Source organism: Stegodyphus dumicola, chromosome 10 (genome assembly GCF_044657685.1).
Source record: "Stegodyphus dumicola isolate Sdum_Otavi_A_Nest chromosome 10, ASM4465768v1".
Classification (NCBI taxonomy): Eukaryota; Metazoa; Arthropoda; class Arachnida; order Araneae; family Eresidae; genus Stegodyphus; species Stegodyphus dumicola.
This window is the reverse complement of record NC_140777.1, coordinates 137,980,701-137,992,706: the sequence shown is the minus strand read 5'-3', so window position 1 is coordinate 137,992,706 and position 12,006 is coordinate 137,980,701. Positions and strand designations below refer to the sequence as shown.

The 12,006-nt window shown below is 30.4% G+C and overlaps 1 protein-coding gene across 2 annotated transcripts in view; it reads left to right on the top strand.

The window, feature by feature from the left end:
• LOC118186637 (alkaline phosphatase-like) overlaps positions 1-12,006 on the top strand; it is a 157,706-nt gene that overhangs the window by 18,345 nt on the left and 127,355 nt on the right. The gene's annotated exons all lie outside the window — the stretch shown is intronic.

Genomic DNA, 12,006 nt, shown 5'->3' with positions numbered 1-12,006 from the left:
ACTTAAGGCTGTTCATTTATTTACAAAATTTTAATCTCTTTATAAATTAAAGTAATATGAAAAATAAAACTTTGTTTAACATCATTTGTACGAAATTAGGTTATGCCTTTTATTTTACACAAATAAAAAATAATTCGTTTATTTAATTTAATACGATAAAAAATTAAAGCAAGATTTAACTTTTGAATCTCCTTAAGAATAATTTATGGGTAAATAATATATTAAAATAAATAATAATAGTAAAAAATAATTTTACTGCTTTACTTTTATGCAAATAACTTCATTGTTTAATTTTATCAAAAAATGTTTTAGATAATATTATTAATTAAGTTGATTAGTTTAATTATTATAATAATTAATTATTTTAATTTATTTAAAGTAAGTAATTATTTTAATTAGTTGATATTCTGATTATCCGGATGAGCTAGGATGCCTATTTATTATTCCTGTTATCTGGAGTTTTACTGCATTTGTAGATTTTCGTTGACAGCTTTTGAGCCTAGTCTTTAGCATTTACTTAGCAGAAGGTTCTTGCCATGATTAATGGTAAGCTGTGCTAGACTAGTTTGTTTACCTTTCTTTAAAACGCGCTTATCGTGAGCTTTTTATATGTCAGTATACAACAAATGTGTAAAAAAGTATAAAAGATCTGTTGGCCACTATTCTTTAACTGTGGTTCGGTAAATTACTTTATAATAAGAATTATCATTTGCTTAAATTAAAACGTATGGTATGGATAGGCATATGGCCAAAGTGAAGATTTTATTTATTAAGAATGCGCATTTACATGCTCCTGACGCAATCACACTTCTCGAAGAATAGTTCAATTTCCGTATGATAAATAAAATTAACAAAAACCACTGAAATAATCTTTGCGATTTCACCTTCCAGTTAAAATAATAATGTGAATTTATAATTGTTTCTTTCATTTGATTTAATGTCTGTATACATGCTGAATACATCCTCTATACATATTTCATTTGATTTAATTTCTGTATACTTATTGAATACATTATGTTTACATATTTCATTTGATTTAATTTCTGTATACATTTTACTTACGCGCTATAGTCAGTATGCAAGCTGTAAATCAGTTACTGTATATATCTATACTTGTATTTCGCAATATGATAGTCACTGGCATCATCATCGATATTTCATCAATATCTCAGTTATATACGAACGAGAGAAAGAAGTTATTTCGTAACAGTTTACGAAGTTCTCGTGAAAACTTGTTTTGATGATGGCATTTTTAATTTTATGAGCTATTATGCTTAGTTTTCAAGAATGCGCGTGTACTATCTACATGCCTAGTGGATATACAATGTTTCGAATCTCCCGCGCTGTGGCGCTATTATAGAGTGATGTTTTTGGTAGAGAATCACTACCATATATACCTTTTTAACGATTAAAAATTCTGAAATTAAATGTCTGTTGTTAATTAAAAAAGTCATAAGTAGATGAATTAAAACTTAAGTAATAAAATAAATTAAAGTAAATTAAATTATTTTTTGAATTAGTTTTGATTCGCATCCAGATACTTTTCGGAATGTGGCTCTGTTGGTAATTCCTTCGTCTGCACCTCGAAAAAGACCAAGACGTTTCAAATATTTTTAATTATTATTACTAATTATTTATTTAATATTTTAAGGATATTGTTTTATTGATTTGATTTTGTTTTTAATTCTGTAGGTAAGTTTGCTACTAAAAGATCTAGTTTATGTTTATTACCTCTTAATTATTTAATTAATTTCGCTGAAGTTTGCGCGACTTTGATAATAATAATTTTTTTTTTCAATTTCAAACCTATAATATATATATATATATATATATATATATATATAAGTAATTAGTAGATGTTTCTCAGACACTCATTTAGAAAACAAGTAATGAATCAATGAAAGATGAAGTTTCTGTGTTATGACTTATTTCACTTGTCTGACAATAACATCAGAAAAAGTCCACGAAATTCATTGTGGCGAGGAGTGAAAGATTGCGTCTATCGTTGGTAAGTGCCTTGAGCACCATTTTGGTGACAGCACAACTTCGCGCAGCTGCCCCCCCCCCAATTTTGATGGAGAACAACCCTAGGGAGGGACGGCTCCGAGGGTTACCCACATATTTTCCCTTACCCTCAACCTCTCAAAAGAACATTCGGCTCACCGCATATTTAGTGTGCCCCCAATGCCGCACGGATATTATAAATTTACAGACATCGATCCCTTCTCCAGGATTCGAATCCGGGCTCATTGGTACCGCAGTAGGCTCCCCTAACCGCTATGAAATTTCTAAAATTAAAAAATGAAATTTTTGGAATTTTATGTTTACTTGCTTTTACCCTACATATATGAAATATTTTAGTTCTTGACAAATGCGAATAACTTGCACGAACATAAATAAAAGCAAATTGTAGGTTGTTAAATAATATATAAATGTAGCATAGGTTGTTAATATAGTAAATGTTCTTTATGCTAGTAGAATAATGCTGCGCACTAATTTAAACCAAGATACACGACAGAGATAATGGAGCAATGCTAGTCTAACATGCTTGTTCTAAAGTTACACATACACACTTATACACATAAGTAATGATTTGTGATAATGAAGAAGATAAATGTTGAAGTCATGTAGAGATGGGACTAGAAACTTGCAGTTGTGGCAAATTTAAATATTCCAATTTTATTGCAGCTGACATTTACAGCCGCAATAAATTTGGCAAAATAAATACCTGATCTTGGAGAACAATGTAAGTGCTTAGATGTAATTTTGAAGACAGCATGCAGCGGAAGTGCTAACCTGCTAAAGAAGACGAAAACAAGTGCGATAAGTAGATCAGAATGATTCAATTCCTATTTCTATATTTTTAAATTTTCTAATTAATTACTCTTTAAAATTATTTTTGGCTGTCAGAGTTTCAGTTTTTCAAAGTCCATCTACATCGCTAGCCTTATGTAAAAGTTATATCATGGCTATTACTTTTGAATAACTTGACGCAATTTAAAGAAGTTATATGGTCTGGCCTTCTTAGATTGCATAAAATTAGACCAGAACCCTAAAAGATAAATGGTGAATAGCCACTATGTCTTGTAAGTGTCACAGAGATTGAGAAAGGGTGTAAGAGACCTTTTACTTTACTTAAATAAAGTTTAACAGTCGGCACAAACTCGTGCCTACAGAAACTGACTTCAGCTTTAAATCAGAGATGATGGATGAATTAAAACTAATGACATTAAGTATAGCCTAGCGGCTTCACAATACGACTAGCGCGCAAGCTGGCTCTGACCGAAGTTGGCGTAAACAAGCGTAATGAAAAGAATAACTCAACGCCGCAGAATGATAAACGAGAGAATAAAAGTTCAGCGACGTGGCCTTCAAGCAGGCAGAACACACTCTGATTTAACCCTTCAGAACCTTCCTTTAAATATCTTCTTGTTTCTACATAATTTGAATAACGCGTGAGCTAGAAATTTACATTCTGACAACGAAATTGAAACAAGGCTGATAGAAAAGGCATTAACATAAAATAACGTATAAATATAAATATTAAATGATACTCTATAAAATTTTTAATAAGCAATTACTATTATTAAGATAGGAAGGAAAAATATCGAAATTAAAGTAGAGCTTAAGAGACTATTTAAAATAAAATTGGTATTTTGTTTTACATACTTTTATTTTACATATATATATGTATGTTTGTCGTAAAGTGGGAACACTGAGACGTAGAAAAATAGAAATAGTGATTGCACATTATAAAATTATGAGGGTACACTTTTATGTTTTAGAAACTATTTATTTACAATCTTAGAATGTATAATCACAGAGAACTGCAATACCAGCATAGTTCTATTTTTATATCTGTATCCAAAGTGTTGCCAATTACAAGTTACTAAATATTAAATGTTACCATTTACAAATTATTAAATATTACATCTTCCGTTTTTAAAAGAGTTCAAAAGTTTTAACAGTCTAAAATCAGTCCAAATACCTGGCCGGCTTTCTAATCAGTCTCCCATTTCTAGTTCTTAGCTCACCGTTCCTTGTTTCTGAGTTAGCAGAGTTTGGTAGTTGATCTTCTAAACTTTGCCCTTGAGAATATCTGGAATCATATCCTTTTACATCTATTTTCTGTGTATTAACTCCTTGTTCTGTTCCTCTGATATTCTCATCAACAGCTGAACTGTTTTCTCTAATATCTTTTCTATTTCTTCTCAATGATGATCCACCTGATCTAAGTATATATGATCTAGGCGTCTTATGCACTTCTTCTACAACTGCTGGTTTCCAGCGATTATCTTGATATACCCGAACACAATCTCCTTTATTTAGCAATGGTAATGTTTTTGTATGACGATCATAATATGACTTCTGTTTAGTTCTTTCTTGGTTGATTTTTTCTTTTACATTTCTCACAACTTGAGGTTTAAGTAATTCTTCAGATGTAGGAAGAATCGTTCTTTTTCTTCTACTCATAAGTCGTTGAGCTGGTGATCCTAGCATCTCATTTGTTGGAGTGTTCCTATGAGCTAACAAAGCTAAATAAGGGTCAGCATGATCTGCTTGAGCTTTCTTTAACAATTTCTTCGCCATTTGTACTGAACGCTCTGCTAATCCGTTCGACTGTGGATGGTATGGACTGCTTGTTATATGTTTAAATTGGTATTTCTTTTCAAATTCTGAAGATTCTTTACTTGCAAACTGAGGTCCATTATCAGATATCACTATCAATGATATACCGTATCTTGCAAAATGAGATTTCATGTAACTGATCACTGTCTGACTTCGAGTATCCGGTAGTTTGGAGATTTCAAAAAAGTTGGAATAGTAATCTACAATTAATAAATATACATCTTTGTTAATCTCAAATAAATCTGTCGCAACTTTATACCAAGGTAAATTGGGAATTTCATGTGGTATCATAGGCTCTCTTATGTTTTTGTTCTGGTATTCATTACATATAGAACATTTTGAAATTTTATCTTCTATCTGCTTGTTCATAAGTGGCCAAAACAAAACATCTCTAGCTCTTTTCTTACTTTTTCTATACCAAAATGACCCTCATGAATTAAATTTAACATTTCCTTTTGCATAGATAAAGGAATAATTACCCTTCCTCCTTTGAAAAATAAGTCATTTTCCATTGTCAACTCATCTCTGTAGTCCCAAAATACTTTGACTTCAGGTTCTACCTGATGTTTCCTTTCTGGCCACCCTCTCAGAATATATTTCTTTAAGCACTGTAGTGTAGCATCACATTCACTTTCTTTCTTCAATTCATAAATTTTGTCATCAGATGCTGGAATCAGTGTACAAATTTCTGTATCTTCATCATTATCTTCTTCTGTTGTATTCAAATATGCTCTACTCAAAGTGTCTGCTATTAATAAGTCTTTCCCCTTTTTGTATCGTACATCTAGATCATATTTTTGTAAATTTAACAGCATTCTTTGCAATCACTGTGGTGCTTTAAAAAGAGGTTTCTTAGTTATGCTTTCTAATGGTCGATGATCAGTTTCAACTGTAATACGTTTGCCATATATATATTGATGAAATTTAGAACATCCAAAAGTAATAGCTAAAAGCTCTTTTTCTATCTGAGCATAATTTTTCTGACTTTTTGTTAGAGCTCTGGAAGCATAAGCAATTGGTTGGTTTTCTTGTAGTAAAACAGCACCTAATCCTTCAGAACTTGCATCTACTGAAAGAGTTACATCCTTATTAACATCATAGAATTTTAATACGGGTGCTTTTGCAATCAGTTCTTTAAGTGTTTCGAAAGCTTTTTGATGCTTTTCAGTCCAGTGCCAGAGGACATTTTTCTCAAGTAACTGTCTTAATGGTGCAGTAATAGTAGTTAAGTTAGGAATAAATTTGGCTAAATAATTAATCATTCCCAAAAATCTTTGTAGCGAAGGCACATCTGTAGGTTCTGGCATTTTAACAATTGCTTCCACTTTAGAAAAATCAGGTTTTAGTCCATTTTCACTTAACTCGTGCCCTATATAATTCACACGATGAACTTTTATTTTACATTTAGCCTTATTGAACTTCAAATTATTTTCTCGTGCTCTCTGGAGTACTTTTTTAAGTCGTAGCTCATGTTCCTTTTCATTAGATCCCCATATTAAGATATCATCTATAATACATTCAACGCCTTCTAGACCTTCTATTATTTGGCTTAATTTTCTTTAGCAAATTTCTGGAGCTGAACATATGCCAAAAGGTAATCTTTTAAATTTGTATCTGCCAAAAGGTGTATTGAATGTACACAAATTACTACTTTCTTCGTCAAGCTGGATTTGCCAAAAAGCACTATTAGCATCTAAAACAGAAAATATTTTTGCGTTAGGCATTCTAGTGACAACTTCGTCAATGGTTAAAATCGGATAATGTTCTCGTTTTATAGCTTTATTTAAATCTCTAGGATCTAAACATATTCTTATTTTGTTCGGTTTGACAACTGTGACCATTGAATTTACCCATTCAGTTGGTTCTCTTACTTTCTCAATAACATTTAAATTTTCCATTCTTTGTAATTCTTTCTTAACTTTATCACGTATAGTTATGGGTATTTTTCTTGGAGGATGAATGACTGGTGTTACATCTTGTTTTAACTGGATTTTATATTCTCCATTCAAACAACCTAATCCTTCAAATACATCTTTGTATTCCTCCAGTACGTCTTCAGTGTAAACAGACATTACTTTCTGAATCAAACCTAGTTGCAAACATGATTTTAATCCTAATATAGAAGGTACTTGTCTGCATATGTCAATAACTTGGAATTCCACAAGATAATTATTTTTTCCATATTGCCAGTTAAGTACTATTTTTCCTAAAGTATCCATTTTATTCCCAGAAAATGTAACTAATCTTTTAATTTCAGACTTCTGTATCGGAACATTTAGCAATTTCAGTTTGCTTTTAGAAATAACATTGCACATTGCTCCAGTATCTAACTGCAAATTTAGTTCACTTTTATTTACATTAACGTCAACAGTCCATTTCTCTTCCTTGTTATCTGCATTAAGGTTTAATGTGCCAACATAAAATTCTAACTCTTTCTCAGAGTCATGATTTATTAATTTAATTTGTCTATCTTTTTTGTTTACTTTGACTGCTTCATTTTTTATTATATAGCTTTTACACTGACTCGCGAAATAATTTGCCTTTTTACATTTATGACAGATTTTTCCATATGCTGGACACATTCGATACTCATGAGATGTTCCACATTTAGAACAAACTTTTGTCTTTTGTTTATTGGTATTTACCTCTTTGGAGGTATTCTTATTATATTTACTTAGTTTCTTTTTCACTAAGTTTACAGCAGTTTCCTCATCCTTTATGATTTTCATTTGATGTGCACTTATTTCAGAAGATCTGCATATATCAAGAGCTTTTTCTAATGTTAATTCTGTTTCATGTAACAATCTTGCTCTCACTATATCATCTTTAATACCACAAACAATTTTATCCTTTATTAAACTATCCGTTAATTGTGCAAACTCGCATGTTCTAGCTTTATTTCGAAGATCAGTTACGTATTCATCTATGGTTTCTGACGCGGTTTGATTTCTAGTAAAGAATAAATGTCTTTCATATGTAATATTTTTCTTAGGAATACAATATTCTGTAAATTTTGTTTTAATTTCACTTAATTTAATTTCTTTACCCTCTTCTATAGGAAATATATTATATATTTCAAGACCACGAATTCCTATTACATGAAGAAAAGTATTAACTCTTACCTTCTCTTCTTGATTATGTAATCCACTAGCTACTTCATATATTTCAAATGATTGCAGCCATCTCTGCCAATTCGAAGCTAGATTTCCATCAAATTTCATCGGCTCTGGTGGTTTTAAATTTTCCATTTTGAAAGCAAAACACTCCTGACACCATATAAAATTATGAGGTACACTTTTATTTTTTAGAAACTATTTATTTACAATCTTAGAATGTATAATCACAGAGAACTGCAATACCAGCATAGTTCTATTTTTATATCTGTATCCAAAGTGTTGCCAATTACAAGTTACTAAATATTAAATGTTACCATTTACAAATTATTAAATATTACACACATCACATAGACAGGGCAGATTGCAGATTCCTATTGAAGAGGAAGAATTTTGATTGCGTAGAATGATAATCCATAATGAATAGGCAACTTGGCAGTCGAGGCTGATTAAACCTTTATTTCAATTGACATTTGTGGCCACGATTTACTTGGCACTCTAATCCTGCCTATTTCCATATCATTTACATTTTTGATACTATTGCGATTGCGAAATAACGTCCAAGCAGCACAGAAGTTGAAGCTAAAAATGCGCATGTATCCAATATGGTAGTCTGTTAAAAGAAAGGTTTCGGTTTAGATGAGAAAGTTTCAATTCTCAGAGTTTAGGCTCCTAGTTAGTTACGTCGTCAGCGTTACGCAAGCAATACAACATTCATTGATCTAGAAATGACGCAATCCAGAAATGTTGTTAATTTTTTTAGAATAAAGAGAAAACAACCAAACTAAAAAATAGGAATTAAAAAACTATTACTAAATTAAGTTATAAAGCTGATTTACATATGTTTATCTTACACGCACGCTCGCACACACACATACATATATATAAATCACGGCAATGCCAAAATACATAAAAACTCAAAATATCTTTATTAAAAATTGAAAAAAATAGAAAAATATAAAACACCAAATATAGTTAAAACAATTAAAAAAATTTTACAATTAAAATTAGTTTCTACGCAAAAAAGCAATGCGGCCAGCGGGCAAATTCTTCGCTGCACAAAACTGAACGTTTACTTATATACGTTTCTTGTTATATATACAGAAATAATGTATTTAAATCCATTTTTTTTCTGCTCTGAACAATATTTCATTATGTTCCTTTCTTGATATATTCGTATAGAGACATTTTATTAATAAATCCTGGTAATAAATTTAGAGAAACAGTATATGTTTTATTTTCAGTTATTCCTCGTAAGCTGCGGGAAGATTATTATAACTCATGTGCCTTTGACTTCAACTGCTATATAACGAGAAAATTATAAAAAGGAAATTTGCACCTAAATGTTTTCCTAGGAGAATATCCATTTCACGTGATAAACGAGCTCAAATTCACCATATGATACTAGAAAGCATCAAGTCGTATCCTGAAACCGTTACTTGGGCATATCTTTGTGAATTATGGTTACCAAACAATTATGTGACATCCGGTTGGCATAGCAACCGAAAATTGTTCAAATGCTAGTAATAGTGGTAATAGAGTATTGTAATATTAAAATGCCTTAGTACAGTAAGATTTCATTTTTCCGGAATTCAAGCTTTTCTGATTGCTCATTTTTCTTTCAAAGCCAAATAAAACTAAACTTATTGTCCATTTTTTTATCTGCTTCTTTATTATTTTATCTAAATAAAATGAAAGGTCAAAACCGAGCAACATATAGTATATTTCTAAGAAGATGTTGAGTTAATTTAGGTCTATATGTGTTATATGGTTATTGTTTTACAACATAAAATAATTTATTGGGAAGCAATATGCCACTTGCTTTCTTACCATTTTATTAAGCAACATATTTCCATCAACATACACCGTTTAGTAAGCCTTATAACTGTATAAAATAGAAAACAAGTTGCATTATATGTACGCCTATTGTTCATTTTAGCACAAAGGAGCTTTAACCCAGAAGGGCTATTTGTCTCGAAACGGCATTTTGCGTCGAATCACTAAAAGCGTTGAATCACTTTTCAAATTGTTGCCATCAAATATTATCGTCCTGTATTACATATAGAAATTAAAAAAGGAAAATCTGCTTAAATGTACTTTTATTATGTTTAAATATTGAAGAAATAGCATCATAATAATTAACAAAAAATTAATTCGGATAAGGTGCCACATTCTGCTTGAATTATGAATGCATATTGTGCATGTACACTGCAAAAAAAAGGGGGGACTGTTCTATATCTCTCGTTCTACTGGACCGATTGACGAAATTCAAATTGCGTTTTTCGTATCTCGAAAGCGCGACTTAGGATATGTATTAGATTTAGGAATTTTGACACAAAATCGGAATTTTCCTGAAATGAGATGCCATTTTTTTTTCCATATTTCGATTCTACGACTAAAATTATGCCAAACTGCCAAGTAATATAAAAATCGCACGGGCAGTTTTTAAAAAATTAGCTCTTAAAATTTTAGCTCCTCCATGTTATTTGAATTTGATACATATTTATTAATATCTCTTTTTTTTATTAAACTTACTTGATTCCTTCTTCCAGAATTCGAAATTTACGCTTAATCCAAATATAATTCGCAAATTTTTTATGATTTATTTTTTAAATTTGTAATTTTAAATATTTTTTTATAAATTTTTCGAATAACATTTTGGATTATGACCTATACAATTTTTAACATCAAAATTAAATGTATTTCTAGGCACACCTGCAAAGAATTGGAGTTTTTCTAAGAGATATGTGAATTTACATATTGGAGAGTTTTGAAATTTGGCATCTTTTTTTGAGCGATAATAAAGATATTATAATTCATAATTTCAAATAATTTTAACAAAGTACCTATTAACGATAATAGGTACTTTGTTAAAATTATTTGAAATTATGAATGATGACTTTTTTCCCTCTCGTCTACGAGGAAAAAAAGAAAAGGAAACTGGATTGCTATAAATTAAGAAATTCGCCAAATAAATTATTCTTGGCGAAAACTGAAAAAATACGCCGAGATAAATTTTTTAATTTCTCCGTAAGATTTTACAAAATTTAATTTTTAGGTATATTTTGAGTCACTGATTCGAAATATGGGGAAAAAAGGGCATGTCATTTCAGAAAAAGTCCGATTGTGTCAAAATACTTATTTTAGAACAATGCTATATATAAATCTTATACACATCTTAAGTCGCGCTTTCGAGGCATGAAAAACGCAATTTGAATATCGTCAATCGGCCCACATTCAGTCTTCATCAAAATTGCACTTAACAAATGATAAATTGTTTCTCATCACATATTTACTGCCCTCTCCTTTTTTTCCCGCAATGTACATTCCCTAAACACTCTTCGTTGCAACTACAGTTACTTTTGTAACACGTAAGGTATGTTTTATTTTTTATCAGAACTCAGTGAATACCAAATATAGCAATGAGATATAAACATATTCTCAGTCGGCTTTGATTATTTGCATTTTACAAAATAATACATAAATTAAGACCACATCGAAAATTATTATTTCATCAAAACTCCAAATATGACTTTAAAAAAATGTTCGATAAACTGCGATAGCTATTTTGACTTATTTAAAATTTGCTTTAATATAAATTCGACAAATGAACTTTTTTGGAGCCAGGTTAAATTTAGAGTTTTATTTTAAATTCAAATAAATCTAGAAAGACTTCTATGATTTTTTTTACAAAATTTGGTATTTAGTAGGGATTACAAAGTGTAAAGAAAATCGCAGGTTATAAAAATACGTAAGTTAGAACAATGTAATATGTAAAATTAATCTCTATATATAGTGTACACCGCTCTCTCGAAGCATGAAAACTGCAAGTTCTTAATCGGTGCCTAGAGAGAGATATGGAATTGTCTCAATGTTTTGCTTGCTGTGCATGTACGTAATCGATAAAGTAAAGTAAAAGAATTTTTATTCATTACATACGGTTTATTATTTTAACAGAATTCCACACGATACTATATTCAAGCTATCAAAATATAAGTGAGAATTTTAAAAGCGAAAACAAAAGCAGGAAAAAGGGTAAGAAAAGTTATCACAAAAAATGTAAAGGCATATCAGCGTCAATAAGTGAAGAGAAAAGAAATGGCTGAACATCTGGATCATGTATAATAGAAGAGAAACTAGAAAAATAAAAGTAAAAATGAAGATCAACAAAACTCAACTAAAATGAACAGTTAAAATTCGTGTATCATGCAAAAGAAATAGCAATACCTTCAACAACATCTATCAATACTTGAAAAAAAAAAGG